Source organism: Apodemus sylvaticus, chromosome 18, assembly GCF_947179515.1.
Source record: "Apodemus sylvaticus chromosome 18, mApoSyl1.1, whole genome shotgun sequence".
NCBI lineage: Eukaryota > Metazoa > Chordata > Mammalia > Rodentia > Muridae > Apodemus > Apodemus sylvaticus.
This window is the reverse complement of record NC_067489.1, coordinates 53,723,656-53,729,919: the sequence shown is the minus strand read 5'-3', so window position 1 is coordinate 53,729,919 and position 6,264 is coordinate 53,723,656.

Below are 6,264 nucleotides of genomic sequence, written 5' to 3'. Positions count from 1 at the left end.
ATTGGATCCTGGGAACCTCTTGCTTCCCTGAAATCTGGGACTTTCTAGTGGTATCCTCCCACATTCACCATCCTAAATATGCTTCTTTTTTTTAAAATTTAGATATATTTTTTATTTACATTTCTAATGATTTCCCATTTCCTGGTTCTACCCCCCCCCCAAAGTCTCATAACCCATCTCCCCTCTCCCTGTTCCCCAATCAACCCCCTCCTACTTCCTTGTCCTGGTACTCCCCTACACTGCTGCATTGAGCCTTTCCAGAGGCCTCTCCTCGCTTTGATGTCTAACAAGGCCATCCTCTTCTGTCTATGTGTCTAGAGCTATGGGTAGTACCATGTGTACTATCTGGTTGATGTTTTTGTCCCTGAGAGCTCTGGGAGTACTGGGTGACTCACGTTGTTCCTCCAGTGGCACTGCAAACCCCTTCAGCTCCTTGGGTCCTTTCTCTAGCTTCCCCATTGGGGACCCTGTGCTCAGTTCAATGATTGGCTGAGAGTGTCCCCCTCTGTACTTTTCATGCACCTGCAGAGCCTCCCAGGTGACAGCTATATCCGGCTCCAGTCAGCAAGTACTTGTGGGCATAGATAATAATGTCTGAGTTTTGTAACTGTTTATAATATGGATCACTAGGTGGTGTCATCTCTGGATGGTCTTTCCCTCAGTCTCTGCTCCACATTTTGTCTCTGTATCTCCTTCTGTGGTCAGGAGACAGCAGGTGCTGGTGAGGATGTGGAGAAAGAGGAATACTCCTCCACTGCTGGTGGGATTGCAAGCTGGTACAACCACTCTAGAAATCAGTCTGGCGGTTCCTCAGAAAACTGGGCATGACCCTTCCAGAGGACCCTGTTATACCACTCCTGGGCATATACCCAGAGGATTCCCCAGCATGTAATAAAGATACATGATCCACTATGTTTATAGCAGCCTTATTTATAATAGCCAGAAGCTGAAACAAACCTAGATGTCCCTCAATGGATATAGGGACATCTGTATCCATTGTAAGGATAGATACAGAAAATGTGGTATATTTACACAATAGAATACTACTCAGCTATTAAAAACAATGAATTCATGAAATTCTTAGGCAAATGGGTGAAACTGGAAAATATCATCCTGAGTGAGGTAACCCAATCACAAAATAACATACATGGTATGCAGTCACTGATAAGTGGATATTAGCCCAGATGCTCAGAATATCTAAATATACTTCTTAATATCTATTAAAACTACCATACTTGAGTCTATTAACTACATTTATAAACCACTAAAATGGCCTAAGGACATTATCATGGGTATCTAAGCTTCTAAAGGAAGCATTTTTGATACAAATAAACATCTGAAATAAAGACTTTATTAAAAGTTGATTTCATATTTATACAAAATATCATTCTTTAAGCCACAACATGGTTTTTAAATTACCAAATATTGTACTTATGCATACATACATTTTGATAAAAATTGTCTTTTAAAAGAGCCTCTGAAAAGGAACTAAGCCTTATATTGTTCTTTCTGGGAACTTCAGGGGTAATAAAAAAATATAAACTTTTGTTTGACCAGAACAAGCTATTTTAAATACATTTGGAAAACTGCATATGAAGAATCAGATAAAATGGTTTTATGACATTTACCTGATATATAAAGGTTTGTAAATTTGAGTTTCATTAGATATATAAATACCATAATACATAACTACAGAACTAAACTAAAATGTATTTTAAAATCTAAATGCAGTTAAAATACTAAATAAGAATGTATTTATGGGTTAATTACTATGAATATTCATATATATGTATCATTTAAAATATGACTTTACTAAAACTTATATATCCTTATAAAATTACAAATGAATGTTTTCGGAGATCTTATAAAATTTGATATATGTATATATTATAACATTATTAACATTAAAGCCAATGTTGTTCAAAGAAGATGATGTTAGATAATGTTATATAGACTCCAAATATAACATAATAGAAAAATCTTATAAAATGCTGAATACATAACATATAAAATCATACAGGTGATTCTCTGGCAAAAACAGCATAATAGATATGTCAATGAAAATTTCAACTTTTTTATGGTTCTTAGATATATAAGTCTTTGTATTACAAAAAATCACCATTTTGTTAAATATCATTAGGTAAAAAGAACTATACAAAAACAATAGCTTTGACTTTCCATATACCAGATGTGTTGCACTATCAATGAATATTGCATCTTCAAATGACATCCATAATTTGTCTAGAGTATAACCATAACTTTATATAGGTATTAGTTAGCCATTTACACAGCTACCCCAGAGACTGTACACTAAATTTAGACATAATGATAACTCTCAATACACTTATGTTTGTTATCAGAAACACAATATCATAAACTCATAAAGTCCAATTTTCTTTCTTCTTCTTATCCCAAGTCATTATTTTGAAAAGGAAAATAAAATAGCTTAAGGAACACTGAGATTAGCATATATATGATTTTTGATTCTTGATTAACATCATGATACATTACTATGAGGATTATATTAAAACCTTTGATGAGTCACATACATTCACACTTGCAGAAGGCTTACAAAGAATGAATCTTATAAGTGTCTGAGGTTTATATGTAATTAGCTTGTATATTTCCAGTCTAAGGCTTCTAATGCTTATATAAATACTCTTTACTTCCTTAGACTATTGATCTACATTTAGTAGCATTTAAAAGGGGCTAACTTTAAATGACAAGAATTTAATGCTTTGTGTATCTCAATAATTTTGTCAAGATTTTAAAAGAATCTGAATTCAATTAAATTTTGGTTTGGGCTGAAATCATTATATTAATTCACTGTGTATGTGGTTAAGTAAGGCTGTCTCACATATGAGGTATATTTGTATATAAGTCAACAATTGTATTTATAGTGGTTGATGACGTTAAAAATAGTTGTATGAGATCTTTAGTAGAGCAGATTACAAAATTAAGGGAAAGGGAATTAAAAACAGATTTCTAAAATAGCTACTCTGCCAGGAGAAAAGACATAACCTTAATTTGATGGACCTTTACATGCAAAATACAAAATACAGTTTCCTGGTACTGTCTCCTTTATTCCAGCCTGCCTGTGTCATGTCTAATCTCTTTTTATCTTTTTCATATAGTATTCTCTATTGTATGAAGAGTGTTTGCAACACATTTCCATTTTCCTTTATTCCTCAATGTGTTTCACTTTCAAAATTAGTGTATTTACAGGGATTTAAATGGTGGGGCCTGAAGCTACTTTTCAAGAAAATGATGGAACAAGTCTCTACCCTACAGATCTGTCAGTCAATCAGAAGACAAAGAATTCTTCTGAATCTGGATCCCTTCTACCAACACTTTCATTGGTTTTCCTTCTACTCCCCAGCCTGCCATGAAACCAGTCCTTGTTTTTGAAAACCATGCATACTTCTCTGGGATACTTTCTACTCAATCTTCATGAAGTCTTGACTTAAATGAAGATATCTCTTTTAACAGCCTTTTTGTCTCCTTGTTGGCTTGAGTAGGACTTTAAATGTCTAATAGCATCTATAATTGGGGCCAAAAGAGATGAATCAGTTGCTTAAGGCTCTTTCTGGTATATCTGTTGACCCCAGTTTGATCTATGGAGCCTACTAGGTGGGAATGAACCAACTGCCCCAAAATATCTTCTAGTCTTCATGAGTACCATGGCATGAACACCTTCCCCTACAAATAAATGACATGAGAAAACAAAACAAAACAAACCCAAAAATCCATAATTCAACTATTGTGGTGAGAAGGAATAAGGAATCATAAAATGAGGCTGATTATCATTGAGTAATTTTCACAAATACAGCTCAGGAATCCCAACCTGCTAAAGGTTCATGCTATACTATTACTTCACGGTGCTGCAGTCTGAAGCTCTATCACAGAATTCTCTGACCAAGGCCAAACATTGAGCAATCAGAGGAATATTTATGTGGCCTTTAAAGATTATACAACTGAGAAGCTCATGCAGACTTCCCAAAGGTGTATAGTGGGTATTCAGACAATCCTCATTCATATCTGTGAACTACATACCAGAAAACTACACTGGCCCTAATTAAAAAAGCAATTCTCCCAACTCGAGAACTCTAAAGCCCATAGCCCTATGCAGCAGGCAGTTCTGTAGTTAATGCTCAGCTGTCTCTTCTTATGGTACACTTAAGATACATTTCTTCTCTTTCTGGGCTGGCATGGGAGTCTGGTATCATGAGCATCATGATTTACATAGAAAGGAAGCCAACTAGCAAATAAAAACTGCTAACCCCTTCTAACCCTAAAATAGAACAAAGCATGTGAGAGAAAGTCCTGGGGGCCTGTGATCCTCCCTGCTAGCTGGGGAACATTGGCCAAGATTGATCTCTGAGGGGAAGGGAGCAGAGAGGACAGGCAGGGAGATCAGAAGTCCTGTGAGTACTTAAAATAATAAGGACACATTGGATCCAGCTTTGGGGAGGCAGATCAACTTTATTTGTGGTGATTCAAGGCTTATACAATTATGGAGATGGGGGTCAGAATATCCAGGATGAGTAAAGGTCATTGGCTGAAGGCTTATAGTGCCAAAATGCCTGATTATCATGGGGAAGCATTTCAGGAATTTCAGGTGCTAGATGAACAGGTTCTTATCAGGAGAAAGAAAGTTGAACCTGTAATCTTAACCAAGGCTATGTGACATTCTGCTGGTAGAGATGTGTATGGGGTTTTTAACACCCCTGACAAGGTCACAGAAGGGGGAAGCCATGCCAATGAAGGGAGTCCTCCATTTTTCTCCAGGCTGTACAAGGCTATCTGGATGATGGTAGACTTCAACCTTAATTAGCAGGGCAACAGGGCCCTATGTCTTTTGAGTCTTGGGCCTGACCTAGCTTTGTAGCCAATTTCTACCTTCTAGGGTAATGTTTCTTTTTCTTGCTTGATGAATTGTCTCTATCACCACCTGATGATGGACCACCAGATAGTCTAGTAATCATTTGGAAATATCATAGGGAACCAAGGGCAAATAATAAAGGCTCAAACAAACTGTAAGCGATCAGTGATGTCTTCAGGCAAAACCATTCAGAGAGGAGATAAATTGTCATAATCATGATGGAGTCATTTTAGTTGCTTCCAAAAGCACCTAAACCTCAGTATGGGTTCTTACACATGGCTACTTAACAATGATTGAATGTCTACAAACTTTGTTTGTTACTTGTATACTGCTATCTATCTATCTATCTATCTATCTATCTATCTATCTATCTATCTATCTATCTCTATCTGTCTGTCTGTCTGTCTGTCTGTCTGTCTGTCTGTCTGACATTTTCATGATATAGCATATCAGGAAAAAATGTTTCAGGAACTTCTACAAAATATGGTAAAAGATTTGAAATTTGTCAGCAATTTTTCTTCATGAGACTGGCATGCTGCTTATTACACTAATGAGGCACCTCACTTTTCTTTAAACGAAAAATGGAGGGCTCAGTGAGTAAGGATCTTGCCACACAAGCTTGCTGCTGACTGTGATCCCTAAAACCCTTGTAGAGAAGGAAGTCAAAAGCTGACTCCACAACATTGTTCTCTGAATACTGGTTGTCTGTTGTGCACATGTGTACCCACAACACATAGACACAGAAACAAAAACAATAAATGAAGTTCTTTTTTGAAAATCTGGTAGGATTTTGCAGTAAAACTGACTGGCCCTAGGCTTGTTCTGGTTGGGAGTCTTCTAATGATTGCTTCTATTTCATTAGCTGTTTATCTGATCTTGATAGAATAGACATAGGTGGAGCAGGGTCTGGAAACAGGAGGGATCAAGTTGGGAGAGGATGGGTAGACAGACTAGTGGGAAAGACAACAGGAATCAGGGGGCATCTTGGGCATGAGCTAGAAATCTAGTGAATTGGAAAGTTCCAGGAATCTATGAGGGTGATGCTAAGACTCCTAGCTATTGGGGGATATGGAGCCTGAACTATTAATTTTCCTTTAACCAGGCAAGACTTCTCGGGAGAGAGTAGGACACCAACCCAGTCACAAAGCCTTTAACCTAACATTTGTCCTGCCTTAAAGATGTTCTGTAGTAAAGGTGGTACAGAAATTGTGGAAGTGAACAATCGATGACTAGTCCATCTTGAGAATCATGCCTTTGGAGAGAGCCCACTTTTGACACTGCCTGGAAAACTTAGAATCAGACACTGGATAGCTCAGAGACCTAGAATAGAACCAAATATCACTGGCAAATGCAAACCAAACCAGACAAGACCAGATCAAACC